This window comes from Microcaecilia unicolor, chromosome 7, assembly GCF_901765095.1.
Source record: "Microcaecilia unicolor chromosome 7, aMicUni1.1, whole genome shotgun sequence".
NCBI lineage: Eukaryota > Metazoa > Chordata > Amphibia > Gymnophiona > Siphonopidae > Microcaecilia > Microcaecilia unicolor.
The window spans coordinates 73,286,973-73,302,460 of NC_044037.1; the positions used below are offsets into that span (position 1 = coordinate 73,286,973).

Here is a 15,488-nt window from a genome sequence, read left to right on the forward strand (position 1 = left end):
CATAAATGGGAAGATGGACGTCCTTCTCCCAGGGACATCCAAATTGGTACAATCGAAACCCGATTTAGGACGTTTCTAACTGCACTCCGTCGCAAGGATGGCCAAAATTCAAGGGGGCATGTCAGAGGCGTAGCGAAGGCGGGACTTGGGCGTGCCTAACACTTGGACGTCCTTGACCCATAATCGAAAAAAACAAGGACGTCCCTGACAAACAATTGGACGTTTTCACCTGGACCTGTTTTTCTTACGACTAAGGCACAAAAAGGTGCCCGAAATGACCACCGGAGAGAATCGAGGATGACCTCCTGTTACTCCCCCAGTAGTCACTAACCCCCCTCCCACACTCAAAAAATATCTTTAAAAATGTCGTGCCAGCCTGTATGCCAGCCTCAGATGTCATACTCAGGTCCATGACAGGGCATGCAGGTCCCAGGAGCAGTTTTAGTGGGTACTGCAGTGCACTTCAGACAGGTGGACCTAGTCCCATACCCTCCGTACCTGTTACATTTGTGGAGGGAACAGCGAGCTCTCCAAAACCCACCACAAACCCACTGTACCCATATATAGGTGTCCCCCTTCACCCGTAAGGGCTATGGTAGTGGTGTACAGTTGTGGGTAGTGGATTTTGGGAGGCTCAGCACACAAGGTAAGGGAGCTATGCTCCTGGGCGCAATTTATGAAGTCCACTGCAGTGCCCCCTAGGGTGCCCGGTTGGTGTCCTGGCATGTCAGGGGAACCAGTGCACTAAAAATGCTGGCTCCTTCCACGACCAAATGGCTTGCGTTTGGCCGTTTTTGACATGGACGTCTTTGGTTTCGAAAATCGCCGAAAATCAGAAACGTCCATGTCTAGGGACGACCAAATCTAGGGACGTCCAAATTTAAGGATTTGGACGTCCCTGACGGTATTTTCAAAACGAAAGATGGACGTCCATCTTGTTTCGAAAATACGGGTTTCCCCGCCCCTGGATTTTGCCATTTTGCAAGGATGTCCAAATCACAACTTGGATGTCCCTTTCGAAAATGCCCCTCTATGGCTGTAAAATGTCCAAGTGTTAGGCACACCCTAATCCCGCTTTTGAAACACCCCTGATATGTCCCCTTCTGATCTGGATGCACTGCAGGCGAATTGCATAGAAAATGTCTGTAAAATAGGTTTAAAAAATACCGATTTGGACGTTTTGAGAAGAAAAACGTCCAAATGGTGCTTTGACACTTTTTGGACGTTCTTCTCTTTCGAAAATAAGCCCCATAGTAACCTATGGAACTTAAGTTTGAAGTCTAAGGGCCCTGTTTACTAAGCCCCGCTGTAGGCGTGCTAAATTTTTAGCATGCGCTAATGCTAGAGACACCCATATGGGTGTCACCAGCATTAGCAGATGCTAATTTTTAGCGCGCTAAACGTTAGCACACCTACAGCGCAGCTTAGTAAACAGGGCCCTACGTGCTTTGAAAATGAGCTTCTTAGGCTCCTAAATGGGCGTCTTTGAAATTTTACTAGGGCCAAGTGCCTAAATGTATGCTTAATTTTTACTAAATTTTGGACCATCAAAAGTGGGTGGCTACAAGGGTGGATTTAAAGGGGGGGAGGGAATTAAGAGCTTAATACTGACTTTCAGCATCAGGCTCATAAATCTAGGCAAATGAATGGAAGGCCTAAATTTATAAGCATAACTTTTAAGCTCCTAAGTTAAGATTAATTTTTCAGCAGAAAGTTTAGGCCACGATCAGTGTTTTGCTGACCACCACAGGCATTATAACCAGAAATTCAACGCCGGGTCATGTCTGGACTCCGGCATTGAATTTCTGGGTGTATGGACCCAGCAAAAACATAGCCGGTTCAGTGCAATATTCGACACTTAACTAGCGCCTCTCCTGGCTGTTTAAATGATTTTGAATATCGGGGCCTTAGACTACTAAGGGCCCTGTTTACTAAGGTGTGCTAGCTAACTGTGTAGACGCCCATAGGAATATTATGACCATAAGGCCCTTGATGGCCGATACATTACTACTACTACTACTACTACTACTATTTAGCATTTCTATAGCGCTACAAGGCGTACGCAGCGCTGCACAAACATAGAAGAAAGACAGTCCCTGCTCAAAGAGCTTACAATCTAGTAGACAAAAAATAAAGTAATCAAATCAATTAATGTGTACAGGAAGGAGGAGAGGAGGGTAGGTGGAGGCAAGTGGTTACAAGTGGTTACGAGTCAAAAGCAATGTTAAAGAGGTGGGCTTTCAGTCTAGATTTAAAGGTGGCCAAGGATGGGGCAAGACGTAGGGGCTCAGGAAGTTTATTCCAGACGTAGGGTGCAGCGAGACAGAAGGCGCGAAGTCTGGAGTTGGGAGTAGTGGAGAAGGGAACAGATAAGAAGGATTTATCCATGGAGCGGAGTGCACAGGAAGGGGTGTAGGGAAGGACGAGTGTGGAGAGATACTGGGAAGCAGCAGAGTGAGTACATTTATAGGTTAGTAAAAGAAGTTTGAACAGGATGCGAAAACGGATAGGGAGCCAGTAAACGACTTGAGGAGAGGGGTAGTATGAGTAAAGCGACCCTGGCGTAAGATGAGACGGGCAGCAGAGTTTTGAACCGATTGGAGAGGGGAGAGGTGACTAAGTGGGAGGCCAGCAAGAAGCAGATTGCAGTAGTCTAAACGAGAGGTCACAAGGGTGTGGATGGGGGTTTTGGTAGAGTGCTCGGAAAGAAAGGGGCAGATTTTACGGATGTTGTAAAGAAAGAAACGACAGGTCTTGGTGATCTGCTGGATATGAGCAGAGAAGGAGAGAGAAGAGTCAAAGATGACCCCAAGGTTTTGAGCTGAGGAGACAGGGAGTATGAGCGAGCCATCAACAGAAATAGAAAACGGGGGCAGTGGGAAGGTGGGTTTGGGAGGAAAAATGAGAAGTTCGGTTTTGGTCATGTTTAATTTCAGGTGGCGTTGAGACATCCAGACAGCAATGTCAGACAAGCACGCTGAAACTTTGGTTTGGATGCAAGGTGAGATATCAGGGGTAGAAAGGTAGATTTGGGAGTCATCAGCATAGTGATGGTAGGAAAAGCCGTGGGATGAGATTAATGAACCAAGGGAAGAAGTGTAGATAGAAAAGAGGAGTGACGAAGAACAGAACCCAGAGGTACGCCGACAGGCAGAGGGATAGAAGTAGAAGAGGATCCACCAGAGTGAACACTAAAGGTGCGGAGGGAGAGGTAGGAAGAGAACCAGGAAAGGACAGAGCCCTGGAATCCAAGTGAGGACAGGGTATCGAAAAGTATGCTGTGATCGACAGTGTCAAAAGCAGCGGAAAGATCAAGAAGAATGAGGATGGAATATTGACCTCTGGATTTAGCCATAGAAAAAGAAAAAGATTCCTTAAGATACCAATAGAAAAAGATTCCTTAAGATACCATGGAGCAGAATCGGAATACAAAGCCTGGTGAATCAAACATGCAATTTTATACAATACTCTTAACTGAATAGGTAACCATTGTAGAGACTGAAGTACAGGAGAAACATGCTCTAACCTGGATATACTACTCAACAATCGTGCAGCAGCATTTTGGATCCAGGGCTGGTCTTAAGTAGGGGTGACGGGCGGTCGCACAGGTTCCCGCAGTCCTAGGGGCCCCGCATCTCTGGCACATCTGTCCTCCTGTCTCAGAACACCTCTCCTTCTCCGTACCTTAATGTACATCCACATTTCAGTAGAGAGGATTTTCATATCCTATCAGCTGCCGAGCCCAGAGCCTCCTCGCTGCTGTACCCCGCCCTTGCGAAAGCAGGAAGCTCTGGGCTACTGCGTCCTGCCCCCTTTTGATGTCACTTCCTGCTGATAGGATTTGAAAAATTGCTGCCGCTGTCTGCACCCTCTACTGAAACGTGGTGGATGCACATCAAGGTATGGGGTGAGGTGGGGTTCCGAGAGCTGTAAACTTTCTTTTAAACTCTGATACATTATGGCTTATGGTGGCAGGCGTGGGAAGGGGGCGGGGGCACAGGGAGGTGGGCACAGACAGGGGCCCCAGTGAACTGGTTTGCACAGGGTCGTGCAATTGCTAAGACCAGCCCTGTTTGGATCATCTGCAATGCCTGCATCTTGGATTTAGAAATACCTAGATACAATTCATTCTACTAAGAATTTTTCCCAGTGCGGGGAATTTGATCATCAGGGCATTAGTGATTCAGATGTGTATTTCACTTTCCCTGTTTTAATTGATTTCTTAATGTTTGCTATGTATACTGACACACCTAGTCACCAACAGTCTAGCTTGTTACTGGTTGCCATGTGCCCTGTCTCATCGTCGTGGAGATGTACAGCAATACCTGTTGCCTTGGTACAGCTGCACCCTCTGTTTAAACTGTAAAATCCATCAGTTGAAATCTGACAGTAACAGCTCTTTTTTTAATATGTGATCGCACTTGGCTTCATTTTTATTATGTTTTCCAACCTAAAGGAATATTCAGAGCTACCAAGTCCTCCATATTCTGCAGCAGACTCCCACTTTGGCAGGATATTTCCAGCACTTCTGCCAGGAAGCTGAGATTCCTACTCAGGGCAGAGTACACTGTTTCTGCGCATGTCTTAGATTGCAGGCAGCAGTAGTGTATGTAGCAAGAGGGAAGGGGAAGCCATGTCGTAACAACAGAGAAATGTCAGACCTACACACAGACAGCATCCGTTTACTGTCAAGAGTTAATGAAACACAGAACTGCTGGTTGGAGAACTAGGAGGAAGAAAGAAGGTGAGCTAGGAAAACGGGATTTAATGGTACCATGAGATTAGAGAACTACTCAGCAAGGCTGGGTTACCATACGGCTCCAGAAAAAGGAGGACAGATTGAGCCAGTCTGGGTTTTACTTCCATTGCTTTCAATCGGTTCAAATCCTGCTGCTGCTCCTTGTGATCTTGGGCAAGTCACTTAACTTAACCCTCCATTGCCTCAGGTACAAACTTAGATTGTGAGCCCTCCTGGGACAGAGAAATATCCAGTGTACCGGAATGTAACTCACTGAGCTACTACTGAAAAAGGTGTGAGCAAATCTAAATCTAAAAAAAAATGGAAGCAAAACCTGGACTGGATCATTGTGTCTTCCTTTTTCTGGAACCTGTCCTGCACCCCAGCCACAAAACCTGAACTGCTCTTTCCTGTTTTCTGCCTCATATATCATAGAAACTCTCCACAGCATGGGTGTGGTTCAGTGAGGCTGCAATATGTAATTGTCTTAAACAGAAACAAAACAGAATGAAAATAAGATGATACCTTTTTCACTGAACTACCTTATTACATTTTTAGTATCTACTATCTACTTATCATTTCTATAGCGCTACAAGGCATACGCAGCGCTGTACACCATACACAGAAGACCGTCCCTGCTCAAAGAGCTTACAATCTAGATAAGACAGGTAAACAGACAGAACAATTAAGGGTAAGGGAATAAAGAGGTGAGGATAAAGGATTGTAAGCTCTTTGAGCAGGGACTGTCTTCTATGTTTCTGCAGCGCACGCTTTGTAGCGTTATATAAATGCTAAATAGTAGTAGTAGTAGACAGGGTAAGTGAGTTAGGAGTCAAAAGCAGTGGTAAAGAGGTGGCTACCGTGTTTTGAGCAGTCTTTAGTAGGTTTTGAAAGCCAGAAGCTTCTTACTCTCGGCAGCCATTTTGATTCCTGAGCCGAGACTGAGAAGGATGCAGGGCAAGGCAGTGCTCCGGGCAGGAAAGAGGGGTCTCTTTCCTGCCCTAAAGAGGTCATTAGACCACCTGGGCAGATAGTAGGGGAGGGGAGACCCACTGCGCCGCTCACCTGCCCAGAAATCCGGACAAACAGGCGGGCGGGCAAAACCCGCCGGACGCCCCGGACATGTCCTCAAAAAGAGGACATGTCCGGGGAAATCCGGACATATGGTAACCCTATGTTTTCTGCCTCATATCAGAAAAACTCTCCACAGCATGGGTGTGGTTCAGTGAGGCTGCAATATGTAATTGTCTTAAACAGAAACAAAACAGAATGAAAATAAGATGATACCTTTTTCACTGAACTACCTTATTACATTTTTAGTAGCTTTTGAAAGCCAGAAGCTTCTTCCTCACGTCAGGACTGTCAGTAAGATTTGCTGTGCTTCTGGATGGATGATAGTGAAGTGGAAGGACCACTGGCCTACATCTGTTTTGTTGTTGTTGTTGCTTCCCCATCGGGTTCAGGGATGGGGGATTCGTTACTGGAACAGGTGGTTTCCTCTGAGGAGGGTGCAGGGATAAGTTGCTTTGGTGGGAGAGAAGAAATGAAAGGTCCAAGGAATGAAATGCCCTGGCGGGGTGCAAATTAGTTGCTGTGGGGGAGCTGAAAAAAAATCAGTTGTTCTACTAGGAGGGTGTGTGTATGAGGTGGTTGTTGGAATGTATTGTATTTTGCATGCATTGCCTGTCACCTATTATTTCTCTGTGATTACTCTGTGACCTCTGATGTGAATTACTTAGAGAGGTCACATAGCTATGTAACTTCCTGTGGGGGTTAGATGCAGCACATGCAGCACATGGAGCACATGGAGCTCATGATCTCTCCTAACCTGAGAGGATCTATGGTGGTGTGAGCATCCATTACCATCTAAGCACATGGAAGGAGCTGATAATACAAATGTATAATAATATGTATATATAAGCCTGTCTGATTATAATCTAACTGCAAACTGTGAGTAAACAGATGTTTTGTTACTTCAACTTTAAAGTGACTCAGCAGTGAATTATTCAGGGGTGAATGAGAGAGAGATGAAGAAAGAAATTAACATTTCTAAAGCTGAAGCTGTGTGTACTAAAATCTGCTAATTATTTACTACAAATAATCCAACAAAAGGGTTATGGGCCCAGGGGCTCAGGAATTGAAAAAGAAGAGAAATATTACCAGGCAGAAAAAAAGGCCACATTTTTCTCTTAAGTTTTAAAGGAAAGATTCAGTCTGTCTCTCTCTCCCCCCACACAGCAGACAGAAGGCTAAGAAAATGGCTGAGGGAAGAAATTCACCATTGTTCTACTCTCTCAAGGTGCCTAAATTAACTGAGTTTAATTATCAGCAATGGGAACTAAGATTCATATGTCTCCTTCGAGCAAAAAGATTAAATATATGCTTAGATCAAGACAGAACAGATGAAAATATGGCTGAATGGGACAATGCAAACTATTATGTGAAGTGCATGCTTTTGGAAGCTCTCTCAGAGAAACAAGCCATATTAGTGGAGGGAAAAGATACACCAAAGGACATTTTATATAAACTGAGAACTATGTATGCAACTACATATGCAAAGCAGCAACCAATTTGGCTGGCAGAGTTGAATGAAACCAAATTAAGGGATAAAAGTAAATGTAATGATCACATTATGCATCTTATGTCTTCATTTCAAAAGCTAGAACTTTCTGGAATTCCCATGTGTGATGCATTGAAAAGAGCATTTCTTTTTACCTCACTATCAAAGAAGTTTGATGTTTTTAGGTCTGTAAATGAGGCCATTGAAGGGCAATCTTTTGAACAGGCAACATCAAAACTAAGGCAGGAATGCATAATAAATGATTCTGAGGAGATGTGTTCTCAAAGCAAGTCAGAGAGAAATGAAACAAATTTCTTGGCAAAGAACAGAGGAAGGCGGAGCTATGGGAAAACTCCACCCAAGGGCAAGCTGATTTGCTACTCATGTGGAAAGGAGGGACATGTATCTAAATGGTGTAAGGAAACACAAAACACTCCCTCTAGCTCACCTAAGCCAATGGAACTAAAGAATTTTCAAACCAGGAAATGTATGAAGGACAAAGATAAACACAAGGGCTTTCTAATGGCAGAAAAATCTTTGACTATGGTAAATAATAATTCAAATGAAAGTACTTGGATTTTGGATTCAGGGAGCACATGCCATTTAACCAATTGTAAGAATTTCTTTCAGGAAATGTGTCCAGAGGAAGGTATTCTTAAAACTGCAAACGCAGGGACTGCTAAGATCCAAGCAAAAGGTATTGGATTCTTAAAATGCAAAGTGTCTAATGAAGTTAAAGAAATTCCTGTAAGTGATGTCTTGTATATTCCCCAAGCAGTTTGCAATATGCTTAGTGTATCTACATTAGATAAGAAGGGATTTGTGATTCATTTTGAAAACAGTAAGTGCACAATCTCTAAAAATGATGAAGTGTATGCTGAAGCTTTTATGCATAATGATGTTTATAAGCTGAACATTTCAGGTGAAGCCTCACATATGGCGCAAGTAAGGAAGAATGATGGTAAATGTAGTCTGGAAATCTGGCATCGCCGCCTGGGACATCGTGATTCTAAGGTGATCCAGGATCTTTACAGTAAGCAACTGGCCACCGGCATTCAGATAAGTGCAGATGCTGGTAAAATGGAGAAATGCATAGACTGTGTTACTCAAAAAGGTGTGAGACCCTCATTTCCTGCATACACAGGAAATAGGAGTAATAAAGTGCTGGACTTAATACACAGTGACTTATGTGGACCGTTTAATATCCCATCATTGGGAAATAACAGATTTGTGCTAATATTCTTGGATGATTTCTCTAGATATTGTGTGGCCTATTTGCTGAAAGAAAAAAGTCAAGTCACAGACATGCTGAAGAAATACGTAGCCATGGTGAGCAATAAATTTGAAAGAAAACCAAAGGTTCTTCAGACCGACAATGGTGGTGAGTTCACTTCACAAAGCATGCGCACATTTCTAGAACAAGAAGGCATTCAACATATCACAACAGTAGCTTATACACCAGAGCAAAATTCTGTTGCAGAGAGAAAATTTAGGTCACTTGTGGAAATGACCAGATGTATGCTGTCAGATAGCAATCTCCCTAAAAGACTATGGGGGGAAGCCATTCTCACAGCAGTGTACCTACAAAACAGAATGCCAACTAAAGGCGCTGAGCGCACACCACATGAGACATGGCATGGTAGGAAGCCAAACCTGTCACATATAAGAACATTTGGAAGTACAGCATATGCTCATGTACCAAAGCAAAGAAGGCATAAGCTGGATTCCACAACAGAAAGGGGCATTTTAGTTGGCTATACTCCAGGACACAAAGGATATAGAATTTTGAATCTGAAAACTGGCATTGTTGGCATAAGACATGTTACATATTTTGATGAAAACAAAAGGGTTGATAAAGGCTGGATTATCCCAGATGAGCCTTATCATCCAGAATATGAAACTAGAACCATAATAGACATGCCAGTGTATATAAATGCCATACCAAGGCAGATGTCTGAAAGCAACTCACCTGTATCTAACGAGGAACAGGCAGAGGAAACAGACACAGAAAGGATCATTGAAGAAGACAGTACAGTTGGAGAAGGGGAATCAATTGGAGAAGAACTCTCAGATATAGAGGATGCAGAAAGGTCAGACCAACCTGTTGTCAGACGCTCATCCAGGGAAAACAAAGGTGTTCCACCCCCAAGACTGTCTTACCTAACAAAGTCAGCAGAAGCTCAAGAGCCCTTAACATGGGATGAGATTGAGAAAATGCCAGCAGAAGAAGCTGCTGAATGGCATAAAGCTGCACAAGAAGAAATTGATGCATTGGATAAAAATAATACTTGGATTCTTACAAAATTACCTCCTGGCAAGAAAGCTATAGGATGCAAATGGGTATTCAAGTTAAAAAGGAATGCACAAGGAAAAGTGGAAAGGTATAAAGCCAGATTAGTCGCAAAGGGATATCTTCAAAAATATGGAGAAGATTTTGATGAAGTGTTTGCACCTGTAGTGAAACACACGACAATAAGAACACTTCTGAGCATTGCAGTCTCAAAAGGCATGCAAGTCAAACACATTGATGTGAAAACAGCGTTTCTTCACGGAGAAATAACTGAAGACTTGTACATGGAACAGCCAACAGGTTTCATAAATACAAAACAAAGACAGCTAGTGTGTAAATTAAACAAAGGTCTTTATGGATTAAAGCAAAGTGCGAAATGTTGGAATGATAAATTGCATGAAATATTGACAAATTTAGGATTTAAGCAAGGTGAAGCAGATAAATGCTTGTACACTAGGTGCACAAATGGACAATATGCATACATTTTAGCTTTTGTTGATGATCTGCTCATTGCAAGCAAAAGTGAGCAAGAGTACAAGGACATTGTAAAGTGTTTAAACCTCAATGTTGAGATAAAAGAACTGGGTAATGTGTCATACTATCTTGGTATAGAAATTGAGAAACAAAATGATGGTTCTTATTTTCTAAGCCAGAAGCAGAAAATAAATGAGCTTATTGAAAGTTTAGGTATGCAAGATGCCCAAGTTGTAAGCACTCCCATGATCACTGATTTTCTGAAGGATGAAACAGTAAGAGAACCTTTACCAGATAACATCCAATATAGATCAGCCATAGGTAAGCTTTTATATCTAACTACCACATACAGGGCTGATATAGCAAATGCAGTAGGAATTTTGAGCAGAAGGGTCAGCTCACCTACCAAATCAGATTGGACTGCAGTTAAAAGGATGGTAAGGTATTTAAAGGGTACCATTGATTGTAAATTAAAGGTTTCAGCCAATAGTAATCCAAAACTAATATGTTACTGTGATTCAGATTGGGCAGGGGATCATTCTGATTATAAATCCACAAGTGGATATGTGTTTATGTATGGAAATGTACAAATTTCATGGGCCAGTCATAAACAAAGTATTGTGAGTTTGTCTTCTACAGAAGCTGAATACGTGGCTGTATCGGAAGCGTGCAGAGAACTGATGTGGATTGAAAAACTTTTGCTGGATTTCGGAATAGCTGAACAGAGACCAATCCAGATAATGGAAGATAATCAGAGCTGCATCCGACTGTCACAGAATGACAAGGTTCAGTCACGCACCAAGCACATCGCAACGAAATACCACAACGTGCGAGAGTTGGCGAAAGAAGGGGTCATCAGTCTACACTATTGTCACACCAGTGAGATGACAGCTGACATCATGACCAAACCGTTACCCAGAGAACATTTTGTGAATCTGCGTATAAAGCTTGGACTTTGTATGAATAAATAATTGCATGACAGTTATGCATGAGAAGGGGTTTGTTGGAATGTATTGTATTTTGCATGCATTGCCTGTCACCTATTATTTCTCTGTGATTACTCTGTGACCTCTGATGTGAATTACTTAGAGAGGTCACATAGCTATGTAACTTCCTGTGGGGGTTAGATGCAGCACATGCAGCACATGGAGCACATGGAGCTCATGATCTCTCCTAACCTGAGAGGATCTATGGTGGTGTGAGCATCCATTACCATCTAAGCACATGGAAGGAGCTGATAATACAAATGTATAATAATATGTATATATAAGCCTGTCTGATTATAATCTAACTGCAAACTGTGAGTAAACAGATGTTTTGTTACTTCAACTTTAAAGTGACTCAGCAGTGAATTATTCAGGGGTGAATGAGAGAGAGATGAAGAAAGAAATTAACATTTCTAAAGCTGAAGCTGTGTGTACTAAAATCTGCTAATTATTTACTACAAATAATCCAACAGTGGTGTCAGCTCAGCTGCTTGTTTCCCTCTTCTGGGGGGGGGGGAGGTATATTGGTGCAAGGGTGTGTCAGTTAATTGCTGGGGGGGAAGGGGTGGGGAGGAGATGACATGACAGTTGGAGGAAGCTGTAGCAGTTAATAATATTCACCTGCTTCATTTACTATAGTGTGTTAATACCAGTGCGTTTTTTTCTAGCGAAAAAGGTGCCCGTACTCAAATGCCAGGCCACCCTTCAGGGCTGATCACTGAGGGATCCACCCCACAATAGCCAGGCCCCCTGCAACCAGTCACAGCTCTTTCATTAAAACTTGGCAACCATAAGTCAGTTTTAGCAGACAATGGAAAAGGTGCCGGTACTCAGTACCCCCGCAAAAAAAGCCCAGGTTAATACAGTTTAACACACATTCCCCCTGGGGCCTACTTACCAAATATTTACTTATCTATATAAATAAAATCCCCCCTCAAACATTCTGAAGCTCAAATCCCCCCTCAAACGTTCTGAACCTCACTCCCTGACAGTGAAGCACTGAACTCCTGTACTGTTTATAGGCTAGGCTATCACCCTCACTCATAGACCCACCCTCAGCCACGCCCCATCTGCACATAAAAAGCAACCTCAACGTTCTAAGGCTCACTTTGTGGCTTCAGGGTTCGTAAGTTCGAAGCTCTGTAACCACTTTTTGTAACCATCTATCTGTGCCCCGCCCTCACGTCACAACGTTATGACGTCGAGGGCGGGTCATAATGAACACAAGTACACAAAGGTAGGAAGCCCATTCTGTCATCTTGTAACCGGACTAATCAGCAAGTAAATCAGGAGGCCGAGACACTGACTTCCAAAGCAAGGCAACTTTTATTAGCTAGCTGTCACAGTACTAAGTTCAGACTCAGGATACTGCGCCCCGAACGTCACCTGACATTCGTTCTTATACAAATTAGTGGTCATGCGCATAAAACACACCATGCATCACACATACACATGCGCAGTACATGCACATGCGCAATACATTAGTAGTTCTGTAGTTCTCACAGAGAAAAGATACCTCAGTTTCATAGCTTTCATAGAAATTGTTACTTTGCAAGAAATGTAACTTATTGCAGTGTTTCAGCACATTCACATAATACAGCCTCTATACTTGGATCACGGGACTGCACGGACAGAGCCAGCTGTCCCCCTTACAAATCTAAATTGCTGACTACTACAACTTGTTATCTAGCTGCTGGTTATAACAAATAGGCGTTACTAGTAAAAGTCCAAACTACACAGTTTTAGGTTGGTTAGGCTCGTCATAGAAAAGCTGAGGTTTTGGTACAATGCAAAGGTGCAAGTGTGAATGAAAGGTCCAAATAGAAAATCCTGCTAGTGCAAAAGTCCAAATAAGGTAAACAGTGCAAGTTTTGTAAGTTTTGCAAGTTCAGTGCAAAGTCCAATGCAAGTTAGCCCCCTACAATCTCTCTTTCCACTCCCCAACACAGCCGTCATTCCCATACAGTACCTACGCGTCGCCCCCCCCCCCCCCCGTCTTACTCTCAGAGATGCCCTGCACGTCACTCCCCCCTCCAAAAACGACAAACCACTCCCATCTGTCTCTCAGCCATCCCTGCACCCGCGCAACAGCACTCCCCCTCCCCGACATAGGCCCCGCCCATCCCCCTATGTGCACGGTCGCCCCCCTCCAAAATCGCTAGCCCCCATCTGCTACCCTCCCTTCCTTTTACCGGGGTCCCGGCGCAAGAACTGAGGGGCAAGGTAGCTCGCAAACTCTGCTGCCTTCCGTTGTCTTCGCTATGAGCTCTGTGCCCTGACTCTCTGGTCCCGCCGAACAGGAAATGAGGGCGGGACCAGACAGTCAGGGCACACAGCTCATAGTGAACACAACGAAAGGCAGCAGAATCTCCGAACCACCTTGCCCTTCAGTTCTGCCGCTGCGGCTGGGACCCCAGTAAGAGGAGGGGAGGGTAGTAGAGGGGGGGGGTTGCCGATTTTGGAGGGGGGGCCGCCGTGCACGTCCGCGGGATGGGCGGGGCCTATGCCAGGCATTGGAGGACCTTGCTAGCGCCCGTTTCATTGCTGCCAGAAACGGGCCTTCATTACTAGTCTCTAATGAATGCATGTTAGTAAATGAGGCACTTAGAATATAAACCTTTTCAGACAGGGACCTACCAACTGTCAGTCACTGCAAGGATAGAAATCACTGCAAATACATAGGTTAGAAATTAGTTTATTATGGCTGTTTGCTTGTTGGTTTTTTTTTTCCAGGTAGCTGAACTAAAGTAAAGGCCTCACAGTGGTAAGGGAAATTATTAGCACCTATATTTCTCATCCAGCCCTGTAACAGTGTAATGTGGTATTTCCTGGAATGATCATGAGGCAAGTCTGCATGTGTATCTTTAAAATTTCCAGAGCTGCCAAGTTTCATAGTTTCTAGGAGGAAAATATTTTTCCAGACCTGCTTTTGACTTTGCATCCCAAATGTGTGATATTGTTTTTCTGCCCCAGTTTGCATGGAAGCAGGCTGTTTGGTATTTATGAATATATGTTCAGAGCTTCCAAGTTACCCATTCCAGGAGGGAGACTTTTTGGCCAGTCCTGGATTTCTGCCAACTTCATCCTGGTGCATTATGGGGCCTGCAGCACTGATTCAATGGATAGAATCATGGACTTCAAATACTACACTGCTTTGGGATGTAAGTTTAAAATCAGGACTGCCCAAAAAGTCTCCCTCCTGGAATGGGTAACTTGGCAGCTCTGTAAGCATTGTCTGTAACAGATTACATTGCCTGTACCTTTAATTAAGGTTGTGCCCTTGAACTACAAATCCCTGTAATCCTGTAGAGCTATTTCAGAGCACATGTCCAGCTTCCTGTGTCTTTTGGGCAGGGCCGGTCTTCGACCGAGGCGGCGCATAGGGCCTCGCGCTTAAGGGGGCCCCGCGCGGTGCGCCTCAGTCAGCCTCCTTCACTCCGGCGGTATTTAAATTTACCTCTGTTGCAGGCAGGCAGCGTCAGTGAAAACGCTGTCTCTCTGATGTCCCACCAGCCTTCCCTTCGTTGGTTCGTTCCCTCAGTGCCCCGCCTTCTGACATCATTTCATTGGGGGCGGGACACTGACTGAGAGGGAACGAACGAGCAAAGGGAAGGCAAGGCTGGTGGGACATCAGACAGACAGCGTTTTCACTGATGCTGCCTGCCTGCAACGGTACTCACACCACTGGTACTTTTATTTGCTTCTGTCCATGCTGCTCAGTTTCTTTTATTTGCTTCTGTCCATGCTCCGTTTTGTTTATTCCTTCGAATCTCTTTCATTGCACTTAGATCTTTCACACCTTGCTCCGCGATACACTCATGCTCTTTTAGCCAGACGTTCTTTGTTTATCTTTTCCTACCCTGCTCTCTGCTGTACCGGCATGGCTTTTTTTCTTAATGTTTATTTGTTTCCAGACCATTTAACCTGCAGACCGTCCTTCCGAGTACCAGAATCATTTAAGAACGGTTGGTCTAAACTTTTCTTCCCTTGATGAGATAATGCCATAAATCTTATCTAAACACACTGAACAATGATCTCTATTCCAGCATTTTTCAGCAGATCAAGTGCAGTCATGTGTTCTACTTAACTCAGCCCTACCACGTTTTTTCTATTTAGTACTTTATGTGGGGGTTTTTTCCATTCAGCACTTTATGTTGTTATCACATACAGGATTCATTAGTACATTAGCATTCATGTACTTCATTTCCCTAGGTATATGAGATTCATCATGCTTTTTACATTGATGCCATTTCACATATTTTTCCAATTATATGTTGGGTACATTCATATATATACAACCAATGTATCAATGGATTCCTTTTCTTTGGGTACATTTATTATTTTTTTACATATCAGTGCATGAATTGATGCCCCCTTTTCTGTATATATTGTGAAGATGATGAGCTACTGTGAGGATGAAGCTCCCACCTCAGGTTCCCA

At 43.8% G+C, this 15,488-nt stretch overlaps 1 protein-coding gene across 1 annotated transcript in view; it reads left to right on the forward strand.

The window, feature by feature from the left end:
* The first annotated feature begins 4,597 nt into the window (after positions 1–4,597).
* GLA (galactosidase alpha) overlaps positions 4,598–15,488 on the forward strand; it is a 68,558-nt gene continuing 57,667 nt past the window's right edge. The window contains exon 1 of the mRNA XM_030209669.1: positions 4,598–4,744. The gene's annotated coding sequence lies outside the window, so the exon portion shown is untranslated. The remainder of the gene's footprint in view (positions 4,745–15,488) is intronic.